General features: G+C 51.4%; 1 protein-coding gene across 4 annotated transcripts in view; it reads right to left on the bottom strand.

Annotated features, from left to right (window-relative positions):
* The window catches only part of LOC105474961 (canopy FGF signaling regulator 1), an 84,766-nt gene extending 76,754 nt beyond the window's left edge, over positions 1-8,012 (bottom strand). For 2 of the 4 annotated variants that reach the window (XR_011621825.1, XM_011729902.3), the window contains exon 1: positions 7,931-8,001. The gene's annotated coding sequence lies outside the window, so the exon portion shown is untranslated. Of the gene's footprint in view, positions 1-7,930 lie in introns of all 4 variants that reach the window. The other 2 variants (XR_003016445.2, XM_011729904.2) reach the window with 2 other exon arrangements.
* Between the last annotated feature and the right edge of the window lie 5,194 nt (positions 8,013-13,206).

The following is a 13,206-nucleotide window of genomic DNA, read 5'->3' as shown; positions in this document are numbered from 1 at the left end:
TAATAACCTTTTGGACCTTTATAAAATAACCTGAAAGTTAGTAGAAAATATGAGTAATATGTGATATTAAAATATAAATGTATAATAGGAAATATCTATAATAGTGGTGCAGAAATAGTTAAAAACAGCCAAGAGTCTAGAAACTTCCATGGAGTCCAGACTCTAATGTGCATGGGAATTGATTACAAGATATTATTTAAAATAATAACAGTAAGGTACTAAGCAAAGACTTAATGAGTGTATATTGTATGCCAAAGGTCCACTCATTAGCCTCAATTTCTACCACAACCCTTTACACCAAAATTAATTCCAGGTGGATTCAATATGATTCTTTGAGGTAATCTTCAAGTGTGCTCAGTTTTGCCAGGTGGGATTGTTCATGCCTGTGGTCACAGCTACTTGGAAAGTTGAGGTGGGAGGATGGCTTGAGCCCAGGAGTTCTGCTACACTCCAGCCTGGGGGACAGAGCAAAATCCCCAACTCTTAAAAATAAAGAAACAGGCCAGGTGTGGTGGCTCACACCTGTAATCTCAGCACTTTGGGAGGCCGAGGTGGGCAGATCGCTTGAGGTCAGGAGTTCGAGACCAGCCTGACCAATATGGAGAAACCCTGACTCTACTAAAAATACAAAAATTAGCTGGTCGTGGTGGTGCATGCCTGTAATTCCAACTGCTCAGGAGGGTGAAGCAGAAGAATCGCTTGAACCCAGGAGGCGGAGGTTGCAGTGAGCAGAGATCATGCCATTGCACTCCAGCCTGGGCAACAAGAGCGAAACTCTGACTCAAAAAGAAAACAAACAAAGTAACAAACAAAAATGTGTGCCTTGTTTTTATAAATATGAGATGAAACCAAGAAGTCATAAGGAAAAATATTAATAAATTATGTTACATCAAAAATTTGTAGAGAAAAAGCACCAAAAGCAAATTCAAAAGATAAATGAAAACCCAGAAGCATGCAATACCTATGAGAAGAACTATTTTAATTTTGCTTAAAAGGCTCTTATAAATTATTAAGGAAAAAATAACAGCCTAATTTTTTTAAATGAGCAAAACAGGCTTAGAATAATAAATAATTCTAAGCCTGCCTCTTCTCTTTGCTCATTTTATGCTATTTATACTATGCTCATTAAATACTATTTATTTTTTATTCTAAGAAGAATGGTCAGGTGAAAACATATCAATCTTACACATAATTTTAGAAATGCTAGGGCCAGGTGCGGTGGCTCACTCCTGTAATCCCAGCACTTTGGGAGGCCAAGGAGGGCAGATCACCGGAGGTCAGGAGTTTGAGGCCAGCCTGGCCAACACGGTGAAACTCTGTCTCTACTAAAAATACAAAAATTAGCCGGGCGTGATTGTGGGAGCCTGTAATCCCAGTGACTCGGGAGGCTGAGGCAGGAGAATCCTGCCTTGAACTGGGGAGGCAGAGGTTGCAGTGAACCAAGATTGTGCCATTGCACTCCAGCTTGGGCAACAAGAGCAAAACTCTGTCTCAAAAAAAAAAAAAAAGAAACAAAGAAAGAAAGAAAAGAGAAGAAAAAAGAAATGCTAATAAAATTAAGTGATGACTTTCTTTTATCAGATTGGCAAAAATTGAAAATATGCAGAGTTGATTGAAGCAGAGTTGATTGAAGAATGTGCACAAACCATCACATACTAAGTGTTAGGTAGTGAACTGGCAGAAACGATAGGAAGTCCACAAAAACTGTCAAGAAAAGAGCTCTAAAACCCTGTTAGTAAAAAATACAGTTAAGTAATTCTGTGTATAGCATGTAATTCATGTTTAAAAAACAAAAACCCAGCACCTCAGACCTTACTAGTAAGAGGATAGCTACTATCAAAATATCTGAAAACCATATGTTGGCGAGGAAGTGGAGAACCTGGACTCCTGGACGCTGCTGCTGGGGGTGTAAAACGGGGCAGCTGCAGTGAAATACAGAGCGGCAGTTTCCCAGCAAGTTAAAATAAGAACTCCCACAGGACCCAGCACATCCCATCTGCACATAGACAGAGAATTGAAAGAAGGATCTCAAGGAGATATTTGCACTCCTGTGTTCATAGCAGCAGGATTCACAGCAGCTAAAACATGGATGCAAACCAAACGCCCATCCACAGATGAATGGACAAACAGTGTGGTCTGTACGTGTGATGGGATATTACTCAGCCTTAAAAAGGAAGGGAATCCCGACGTGTGACACAACCTGATGGACCTCAAGGATATTTTGCTGAGTGAAATAAGCCAGTTGCCAAACGACAAATACAGCAGATTCCGCTTACCTAAAATCCCTCAAGTGGTCAAACCCACAGAGACAGAAAGTAGAACCGTGGGTGCCAGGGGCTGGTGGGTGACAGAGCGGGGAGTTCGTGCTTCATGGGGACAGAACTCCAGTTTGGGAAGATGGAAAGCTCTGGAGATGATGGAGGCAAGTGATGGATGCTCAGGAATGTGATTGCCCGTAACGCCATGGAACTAACTGTACGTTTAGACGGTTAAGATGGAAAATTGTAGGTTACGTGCATGTCACTGCAATTAGAAATGAGACCCGAGCCTCACGGATCAGGTAGCATTCACACAGTTGCACCAGAGACACTGTCAAGGTTCGCCTACCCTGGGGTGGGCAAGTGTAACTGGCTGCAGCTTTGGTTCAAGCCCAGGAGTGGGCAAGTAGGGGTGGAGAGGAGTGGCACCTACATTTTCCACAGCAAGCATGTACAGATTTTGTCATTGTTATTATTATTATTACCATTGAGATGGAGTCTTGCTCTGTCGCCCAGGCTAGAGTGCAGTGGCGTAATCTCGGCGCACTTCCACCTCCACCTCCCACGTTCAAGCGATTCTCCTGCCTCAGCCTCCCAAGTAGCTGGGATTACAGGCGTCCACCACCACGCCTGACTAATTTTTGTAGTTTTAGTAGAGATGAGGTTTTGCCATGTTGGCCAGGCTGGTCTCAAACCCCTGACTTCAGGTGGTCTGCCCGCCTTGGCCTCCCAAAGTGCTGGGATTACAAGTGTGAGCAGCCACACCCAGCCCACTCTTCGTAATTTAAAAGGAAGAAGAAAATGATCTGACATCTGCGAGAGGAACGGCAGCCGGAAAAAGCCCACAACCGAGGCATGACACTCAGCGGAGACCCCACCACTGGGCAGGGCCCTCTTGGGGCAGGCTCCAGCAGCCCTCTGTCCACACCTGCTCCCTGCAGCCTCCCTGGGGAGCCGGAGCCTGCATTTCCTGAGCTTGAGGCCAGGAGTAGCACCCACATGCTCTTCCCAGCATTGTCATGCTTATTCCATCACTAGGATGTGGGCCCCGAGGCATGCCAGTGCTGGGCCAGGCACAGAGGAGACACAGTGAGACACAGCGGGGAGATGGCACCACCTCAGCAGTCCCACGTGGATCCTTTAGGGGGACGGGTGGCCTAGAGACAAGCCCGGCCCACAGGGCGGAGGCCGGTCGATGAGCATCCGTGGCGAGGTCATGAAGGAGGCCGCTTGTTCCTGAAGGCCGTGGTGCCCCTTCCTAGCCCGTTCCTGCCACACCCTGCCAAAGGGGAACTGACAACGGCCTCAGGTCCGGCCTGTTTCAGAGGCCACCAGCAGATCACTGGAGGTCTGCAAGGGCCCCTGGAGGTGCCAGCCCCAGGGTCGACAGGCAGAATCCTGCAGCATGGGGCACACTTCCCAGTCAGAGCCCACCTTGACCCTCCAGACTGTGGGATGGCAGTAAAACCACAATAGCTGGTGTCGGGAAAGCAAAGGAACAAGGTCCAAAGGGTCTTGTCCTTCCAGGGTCAGGTACCACGACGGGGGGGGGTCTAAGCAGGGGCCTTATACTGAGACCCTGGTCACCCTCAGGGGTGCCCTGGTGGAGGATGGGCAGTGGTTGGTGGTGCCCAACATGCAGGGGCGGGCAGAGGTGGAGCAGCCAGCAGGGGAGGCTGGAAAGGAGGACCCGAGGATTGGCCATGAAAGCAAGAGGCGCCTGGAGGGGCAAGGGCCATGAGGCTGGGCCCCCGTCTCTCACCACATACAAAGGTCAACTCAAAACAGATTAAAGACTTAAATGTGAGACTGGAAACTATAAAAACTACAAGAAGAAAACATAGGAGAAACACTTTATGACATTGGTCTGGGCAAGAATTTGGGGGGTAAGACCTCAAAAGCACAGGTAATAAAAGCAAACATAGACAAACGGGATTCCACCAAACTAAAAAACTTCTGTACAGCAAAGGAAGCAATCAACAGAGTGAAGGGAAAGCCTGTGGAATGGGAGAAAGTATTTGCAAGCCATACATCTGATAAGGGACTAATAACCAAAGTGAATAAGGAACTCAACTCAACAGCACAAATCAAATGATCCTATTTTAAAATGGCCACCAGGTATATGAAAAAATGCTCAACATCACTAATCACCAGGGAAGTGCAAATCAAAGCCAGAGTGAGAGAGCACTGCACACCTGTTAGAATGACTCAAACCAAACAAAACCAAAGATGGCAAGTGTTGGTGAGGTTGAGGAGGAAAGCAGACCCCGTATACCATTGGTGGGAATGCTAATTGGTACAACCATTATGGAAAACAGTAAGGAAGTTCCTCAAAAAATTAAGAATAGAACTTCCCTATGATCTAGCAACCCCACTACCGAGTACAGACCCAAAGGGAATGAAGTCCCTATGTCAAAGAGATACACTGAAAAGTCACAGTGCACCTCATAGATAGGTACAATGATTAGGTGTCAATTAACACAAAATTTTAAAAGAAGAAGTGTTGGCTCTGCCAGCCCCAGCTAAATCGGATGGCCCATTGGCCTGTATTGGTCCATTCTCACATTGCTATAAAGAGCTACCTGAGGCTGGGTAATTTATGAAGAAAAGAGGTGTCACTGGCTCATGGTTCTGCAGGCTGTACAGGAAGCATGGCTAGGGAGGCCTCAGGAAACTTTCAGTCATGGCGGAGGGTGAACACAGACATGCCGAGTTGTTTACTGATTTTCTATGACTGTTGTTGTGCTCCAACGACAAAGTTCAATAGTTACAACAGAGACGGCACGGCCTGCGGAGATGGAAATACTTACCAGCTGACCCTTCACAAAAACAGGTGGCCACAGAGCCACGTTCAGAGTCATACCACGCGTGGTGGGGAGAGAGCCAGGGCTTTAGTGACCCACTTGGACGTTGGCCCATGGTTGTTGAGGGCTGTTCCTGGGGGCGCTAACTCCCTGGCATTTCCAGCCTTCTTTGCACTCAGCAGAGGAGGTCAGTAATCTGCTGGAGGCCAGAAGAAGCTCTTAGGAGCCCACATCAGGCAGCAAGTGGGTGCTAGGAGGTGTCAGCAGGGCACCAACAGGCTGGTGACCCCTTTACCTCGGAGGGAGGCAATCCACACAAAACCCTTCACCACTGCTCAGAGATGGCAGGTGCCAACGTTAGCATGATTTCAGTTCTCAATAGCATTAGCCTCTTCCCACAGGACTTACGAAGAACAGCCCAACACCACAGAACCCCATGGAAGGGGCTCAGCTGCAATGTCACTACCCAAATCCTCCAGGAAGGGAAACCAAGTCCAGGGCTGTGTGCTTTGCCAAGAGCCTCCCTCTGACAACATAGCAACGATTAGCAATAAGGTGAGAAAGAATGCTGGTTTCATGCATTTTATTACTAATATGACTCCTGGAAGGAGGGCAGGCAGGACACTCACTTCCCCCGAGTAGGTTGGGTTTTCTGTTTTATGAGGCAGAATCAGGAGAATCGCTTCAGGACATGGAGCAGCAGCGCTGCCGCCTCTGCGTTCACCGTGAGTACTCAGGGCCGTTCGTGCCAGAGAGACAGAATTCAACCAAATTGAAGGAGACGAGATGTCCCTGCCCAGGTCTCCCTAAATGGGTTGGCTTCAAGTGGAAGAAAATACTGAAAGAGATTGTAAAAGAGCAATGCAGAGTGAGACAGAAAAAGAGAAGAAGAAACCCCTAAGACAGGAGATCTCATCATGGAGTTGGAGCTGGACCAGGTGAAACAGTGAGATCCAAGAGGGGCCTGTGCCACCGCACCCCCTTTCCCAGGGGTCTCCATTTCTCTGTTCAGCTCGTCCTCTCTACCTCCCATGCCCTGGCCCTGGGGCTTGCTGGCTTCCTGACTCCTCACCCCACTTCTCCAAGCTCCACCTTTGCACCCACCTGACGTGCTCCAGCCCTGCACCTGGTCTGTTCAAAACTCATCAGCAAGTCAAAATGTCCCAATGCCCGAATACATGTCTATTTGCAATTACATGCACATGCTGCAAAACCCTATTAGGGACTATGTCCAGTTTTGAGATAAACATGACCAGGAGTTCTAACATTTCAGCCCTCAGGGGCTCATGGCCTCCTCTTGGCTTGCACCCTGCAATGCACATACCACACTCTAAACCTGAGGCCAGCAAGCGGCCGTGCCTGCATCTGCTCTTCACACCACTCTCAAGTATGGGAGGGATCCATTGCCAGAACGATTTTGAAAACCTTTTAGGCCTTTCCAGAGCATCTTCCCTAAAGCTCATCCCCCCAGAGCCCCGCTCTGTCCCAGAACACACAGCGCGCTCGCCTTGGTCTGTCCCAGAGCGCTGACAAGCTCATCTTGGTCTCTTCCAGAGGCACTGCTAGGGCCCCCAGCCTGGGTTACGCATTTGCATTTGAGCAGCAGCTTCCTGGAAACAATTCCTTAGAGTGAAAAGCAGGCCCTGGGTCTGGACAAAGAGAATGTATTTTGGGTGATGGTATCTTCTACTTCATCTCCAATCACCCAAACCCCAGGGGGTGCCTGCTGATGGTGTGTGGAGTGGACGTGGGGACTGACTCTGGGAAGGTTCTTGGAAAGGGTTCAACTGACACCCACCAGTGACACGACAGCCCCTGTGGAGACCCTGACTCACACCTCCTCCGTCATCAGTCCCTCCACCCTCCCACCTCAGCCCCAGCCCACTCCCTCTCTAGCAGCTCCCATGGGATGGGCCTTTGTTTCAGACAGTCTCTGTGGGCTCCCAGCCCTGCCTTCCCCTCCACACCCTGTCCCCAGCCCCTGGTGCCCAAGCAGGACACCTGAAGCCACCGCCCCTGTCCTGTCCCCCTCTTGGTCCCAAAACCAGGCTGGAGAAGCCAGCGCCAGTAAGAGAGCCAGCCTCGAACTGCCCAGGCAGAGCTCGTTCACTCCTGCCTGCAACCATGGAGCCAGCAGCCGTCCAGGAGAAGCACAGGCAGAGGCAAAGAGCAGAGGCCCCCCCAACCCAGACCTAGCCGAGGTCAGAGCCAGCGGAGGCATCAGGGGCTCGGTCCCAGCCTTCAGAGCCTCTTCTTCCCATGTGCCCAGTCCCTGCCACAGCGGGCCCTGTCCTCCTCGCTGGGGCCACTGATTCTCTCAAGGCTCTTACACCGCCCACTGTAACCGACGCGATGGAGGCCGCCTGCTCTTCCTCTGTTCTCTGATCAGCTAAAAGCCACCCATGAATTCCTGCATTGAGAGGGCAAGCTTCAGCCAGGAGACCTGAGAGTGTGTTTTTAAATCAATTGTAGCTAACTGGTGTCTTGTAACCAGGAGGCGTGTGAGAGATGTCATCCGAGGCTCAGGGACAGGTGCATGCCTTCCCTGGCCGCCAGGCTGAGCCATGACCCCAGCCCACCCCAAGTGAGCTCAGAGAGGTGAAATGCCTGTCCAAGTTCACGGAGCCAGGGCACAGCAGGGGCAAGGCTGGAACCCAGGGGACCCCAAAGCAGCTGCCCTCGAGACTGGACACAGGGCCTGGACTGGAGGTGCTGAGAAGGACCCCCAAAGGGCTTCTCTTTGAGTACCCAGGAGCCGGGTAACAGGGAAAGGCGGTGGCCCAGCAGCCTGGCCCCCTTGGGGAAGGGTTTGCTGAGCTCTCTGGAAGCCCCTGGACCCCTGTGGCACCCCCCTTCATACACACTCACCTCCACAGAACACCTCCGGGTCCCGGGCACCCCGGGCCAGCGCAGGCCCCAGCAGCAGGGCCAGCAGAGCCAGGGGCAGCAGCATGGGCCCCATGCCAGCCGACCGACTGTGCTGCCTCACACTGGCCTCCTCCCAGGCCCCTCCTGGGTCCTTCCGCCAGTGCTGGGCATGCAGCAGAGAAATGGCATACAAAGTCCCCGGGCCGCACTGCCCTAGATACCTGCCCCACCCTGCAGGTGCTGCACCTGGGCCCCTTCCCAGTGAGCCAGCTGCACCTGCACCACACAGCTGGTCCTCTCCTGGTCCCCGCCCACCCCCACCCCCACCCCAAACCTGTCCTGTCTGCCCTTCCCTCAGTACCCAATCACCCCCACCCCACATCCCCACACCTGTCTAAGGTTCTCACACCTGTCGCAGGTTCCCACACCCTCATCCCCATCCCACCACCCTCGCCTCCCTCCCCGCCCCTACCTTGCCCTGCAGCAGCTCGTGCTGCACCTGGGCCCACTTCAGGTGCTCAGCAGCCTCGGCCCAGTTGGTCAGCACCCTGTGCCTACCCTCACCCCTAGTTCCCCATCCCGGCCCTCCTCCTTCACCCCTTCACATCCCCACCCCATCCCTAGTCCCCACTCCAAGGCCAAGTCCCCACGCTTTGGTCAGTCCCCAGCCCTATCCCATGATCTCCACAACCAGCTGAAGTCTTCACAGCCATGTCCCTGTCTCCAACCCACCCCTGTCCTGTCCCCACCCCCTGCAGCCCCCATCTGCCAGGGTCATTTTACCATCCTCTGTGGACCACAGGTATGAGCCCTGGAGCTCAGGCCCTGCCACTCAAAGCCCTGAGGGCAAACCTTCTCCCAGCAGGTAAAGGTGTGAGGTCCCTGGGCCCCTCTGGGTGGGGGGACATCCTCCAGGGTTCTGAGAAGCTCCTCCTGTCGGGGACCCCGCCTTTATCTTCCTGGGGACCTTCCCACCCCCATGCCACTCTCTTTCTCCTTTGTACCCTCCCATGGCCCCCCTTTCCCCACTTTATCCCCGCACACCCCATAAGCCTCTGAGTGGGAGGAGGGGATGCGTGTGCACTCTGACAGGACCTTGCCTTGAAAGCAGCGGCCCCTTCGCAGAGGAGCAGGGCATAAAAAGCAGGGCGCCCCCCGGCCACCTCCCCTGGAGGTGGAGCCTCCACGGGGGTTGACTCAGAGCCTGCACTGGTGACCTCCCTAGAATACCCTGCTGTGGATCCAGCGGGCCCTGTGGAGCACAGGTGGTGGAGAGGGAAGGCTAAGTGTTTAGTGCAGGGAGGAGAATGCTGTTCTGAGTGATTGTCTCCACATTCATCTCATCTGCATTTTCCATGGTGCTCTGTTTGCTTCTGAGCACTTGGTCCCTAAAATAATGCTGGCCCCATTGAAGATGACAACAGGGAGTGACATTTAGAAGAAAATGGAGGTGAGGAAGAACAGGGGTGTGGGGAGAAAGGAAGGAAGGAGGAAAGATAGAAGGGAGGAAAGAAGGAGAAAGAGAGGAAGGAGGGAGGGAGGAAGGAAGAAGGGAGGAAGGGAGAAAGGAGGGAGGGAGGAAAGAAGGAGGCAGGAAGGGAGGAAGAAGGGAGGAAGGAAGGAGGGGGAAGGGAGGAGGGAGGGAGGAAGGAGGGAGGGAGGAAGCAAGGAGGGGGGAAGGGAGGAAGGAGGGAGGGGGAAAGGGAGGAAGGAGGAAGGAGTGGGGGAAGGGAGGAAGGAGGGAGGAAGGAAGGATGGAAGAAGGAAGGAGAGAGGAAGGGAGGGAAGGCAAGGGAGGGAAGATGCCCCAGGATCTCCTGGTAACCACTGTTCCATACGGACTCTGCATCCCTCTGAGGACCCTGGCACCTTTTAGTGCAGAACAGCATCTGGAAACCAAGCCCGGGGTGCTCACTGCATTCATTGCTGCAGGGGTGTCATGGCTCCCAGGTTCTCAGGGAACAGAAGGAGGAAATACCTGTATATATCCATATAGACAGACATGCTCACCCCAACACACATGTGTATGTCTCGCTGACTGTTGTTGGGTCTATGTGTACATTTTACTGAACCTGTCAGTTGACACTGAGACCCCAGCCCCAGTCTGGCCACCTCCGGTTCTTTCTCATTTTCTCGCTTTCCAACATTAGTAGGCCCTTCTCCGACAGCAAGAAACCGGGCTCCTGTCTTCCTGGAAAGGGGTATTTGCTCCATTCTCTGCATATCTCCCCAGCCGCCGCCACTTCCTCATGTCACTTGCTCCTCTCCCTAAGCTATGTCATTTACCAGGCCCCAAAGAATGGGCTCCATAAATAACAGCCTTGTGGGATCTTTATGGACAGTTTGCCGCATGCCAGGATCTGTGCTTTATGCAGGGATTCATCTTTAATTCACTCAATATCCCCAACCTGTAGATAGGAAACCGAGCCTAAGGAAGATGTAGTCATTTGCTCAAGTACACTTGCTCGTATGGTTAGTGACATCATTTTATTTTTAGCCAGGGCAGCAGTGTGCTCAGTTCCTGGTCACCTTGCTCCTAGGTACGTCTAGGAGACGAAGCTCTGGCCTGTGAGATGTAAGTAGAGGCTGTTGGTGGGGCCTCTGAAAAGTTTGTTGAAAGTGGGAAGACTGGCCGGGCGTGGTGGTTCACGCCTGTAATCCCAACACTTTGGGAGGTTGAGGCAGGCAGATCACCTGAGGTCAGGAGTTCAAGCCTGGCTAACATGGTGAAACCCTGTCTCTAATAAAAATATAAAAATTAGCCGGGTGTGGTGGCGGGCGCCTGTAATCCCAGCTACTCAGGAGGCTGAGGCAGGAGAAGCACTTGAACCCAGGAGGTGGAGGCTGCAGTGAGCCAAGATTGAGCCATTGCACTCCGACCTGGGCAACAAGAGTGAAACTCCATCTCAAAAAAAAAAAGAAAACTGAGTAAGGATGTGAGCAAAAAGAATAGCAAAATTAAGAATTTGATAACACAAGGAGTTGGTAGTGGTCTGATGAAACATCAGTCTCATATCATTTGTGGGAGTGTAAGTGGGTACCGCCTCCAGTGAGGGTTACCTGGTAATAGTCAAATAATCATTCAAATTCTAAGCAGGCATCCTGAGTGACCCAGTGATTCCTCCTGCAGGAATTCACTCCACACATACACTCGTACAGGTGCACAGTGGTTTGTGTCTGAAGTTACTCATTGCAGCATTGTTTGAAACAGCCAGAGATTAAAAAAAAAAAAAAAATCTGCTTTCAGTAGGAAACGTGTTTAAAGTATGGTGCAATGAACTACCGTGTCAGGGAAAAGAAAGGGAAATTTCTTTATGGAATGCTATGGTATAATCTCCAAAACGTATTTTTAAGTTTAAAAAAAAAAAAAGATTCCAAACAGTGTGTATATAGCAGGTCCTTGACTTGTGATGGTTTGACTTGTAATTTTTTGACTTTATAAGGATGTGAAAGCGACATGCAGTCTATAGAAACCATACTTCAAATTTTGAGATTTGATCTTTCCCAGGCTAGGATATGCATCACGAACTCTCTCAAACCTGGGCAGGGGCAGCCACAGCCCCCAGTCAGCCCTGAGACCATGAGGGTGAGCAACCTGCCCTCTGCAGTGGGCTGTGCTGCCCAGTGATGCTGCCAGCTGTGGGCTGATGCGAGTGTTCTGAGCATGGTTAAGGTAGGCGAGGCTACGCTGCGATGTTCCCTTGGTTGGGTGTATTAAATGCATTTTGACTTAAAATACTTCCGACGTATGATGGGTTTACTGGGATGTGATGTCATCCTAAGATGAGGAGCGTCTGTAATGTAATACGCTACTCTTTGAGTAAAATAAAATATTTCTGGAAGGATACCAAGATCAGTCTCCTCTGGGTAGAAAACCTAGTGGCTGAGGGCCCTTGGATAATACAAAATCTGGCCTTTGTCCCTGGTTCCTGGGTGGGAGACTCTAAGTCTTGGGAACTTCCCAAGTGGTTAAACTGTCTTCATTGTTCACATGACTCATGGTGGGCCCTGGTAGCTTGTACTGACGAGGTGAGCCAGCGTGGCCCCTGGATACCTGCAGGATGGGAGGTGGCCACTAGCAAACCCAATCATGTGATTAGAGGACTAAGACTTTGGGCGCAGGGCTGTCAGCCCAACCTGCTGACCTCTGGGAGGCGGTGGAGGAGCTGGAGACTGAGTTTTCCCCAGCTTGGCCGATCACTCAACCAATCGTGTTTATGGAATGAGATGCCAATAAAAGCTCTGACGGTGGGGCTCCGTGGAAGGCCCCGATGTGCCTGGAAGATGACGTGTGCTGATCCATAGGGCAGGACATGGAAGCTCTGCATTCGGGACCCAACCAGCCCTTGCCCCACGTGTCTCTTCATTTGGCTGGCCTGAGGTGTGTTCTTTATTATGAAAATGGGATTGTGGCTGGGCGCAGTGGTTCAAGCCTGTAATCCCAGCACTTTGGGAGGCCGAGACGGGCAGATCACGAGGTCAGGAGATCGAGACCATCCTGGTTAACATGGTGAAACCCATGGTGTCTAATAAAAAATACAAAAAACTAGCCGGGCGAGGTGGCAAGCGCCTGTATTCCCAGCTACTCGGGAGGCTGAGACAGGAGAATGGCGTAAACCCAGGAGGTGGAGCTTGCAGTGAGCGGAGATCTGGCCACTACACTCCAGCCTGGGTGACAGAGCGAGACTCCGTCTCCAAAAAAAAAGAAAGAAAATGGGACTGTGGCCAGGCACAGTGGCGTATGCCTGTAATCCCAGCACTTTGGGAGGCCAAGGCGGGTGGATCACCTGAGGTCAGGAATTCAAGACCAACCTGGCCAACATAGTGAAACCCCGTCTCTGCAAAAATACAAAAATTAGTTGGATATGATGGCTGGTGTCATCATGCTGGGATTCCAGCTCCTCAGGAGGCTGAGGTGGGAGAATTGCTTGAACCCAGCAGGCAAAGGTTGTAGCGAGCCGAGATCGTGCCACTGCACTCTAGCCTGGGCGACAAAGCACCCAGTCAGATTCAGTCTAAAAAAAAAATAAGGATTGTAAGTGCAACACTTCCGTAGGCTCTGGGAGTGTTCCAGTAAATTATAAAACCTGAGGTCATCAGGGGAGCCCCCGGATTTGTAGCAAGTTGGTCAGAGGTGCAGGTGGCCTGGGGACCCCACTTGGGGGTGGCATCTGAAGCAGGGGCCATCTTGTTGGGACCCTACCCTTAACCCATTTATGCCAGAGGTCACGAGGTTTTTTTTTTTGTGAAAAATCAGACCTTGACAATGACTTTGA

Source organism: Macaca nemestrina, chromosome 4 (assembly GCF_043159975.1).
Source record: "Macaca nemestrina isolate mMacNem1 chromosome 4, mMacNem.hap1, whole genome shotgun sequence".
In the NCBI taxonomy this organism is placed as follows: domain Eukaryota; kingdom Metazoa; phylum Chordata; class Mammalia; order Primates; family Cercopithecidae; genus Macaca; species Macaca nemestrina.
The sequence above is the reverse complement of the archived record's forward strand: the minus strand, read 5'-3'. Positions and strand labels throughout refer to the sequence as shown.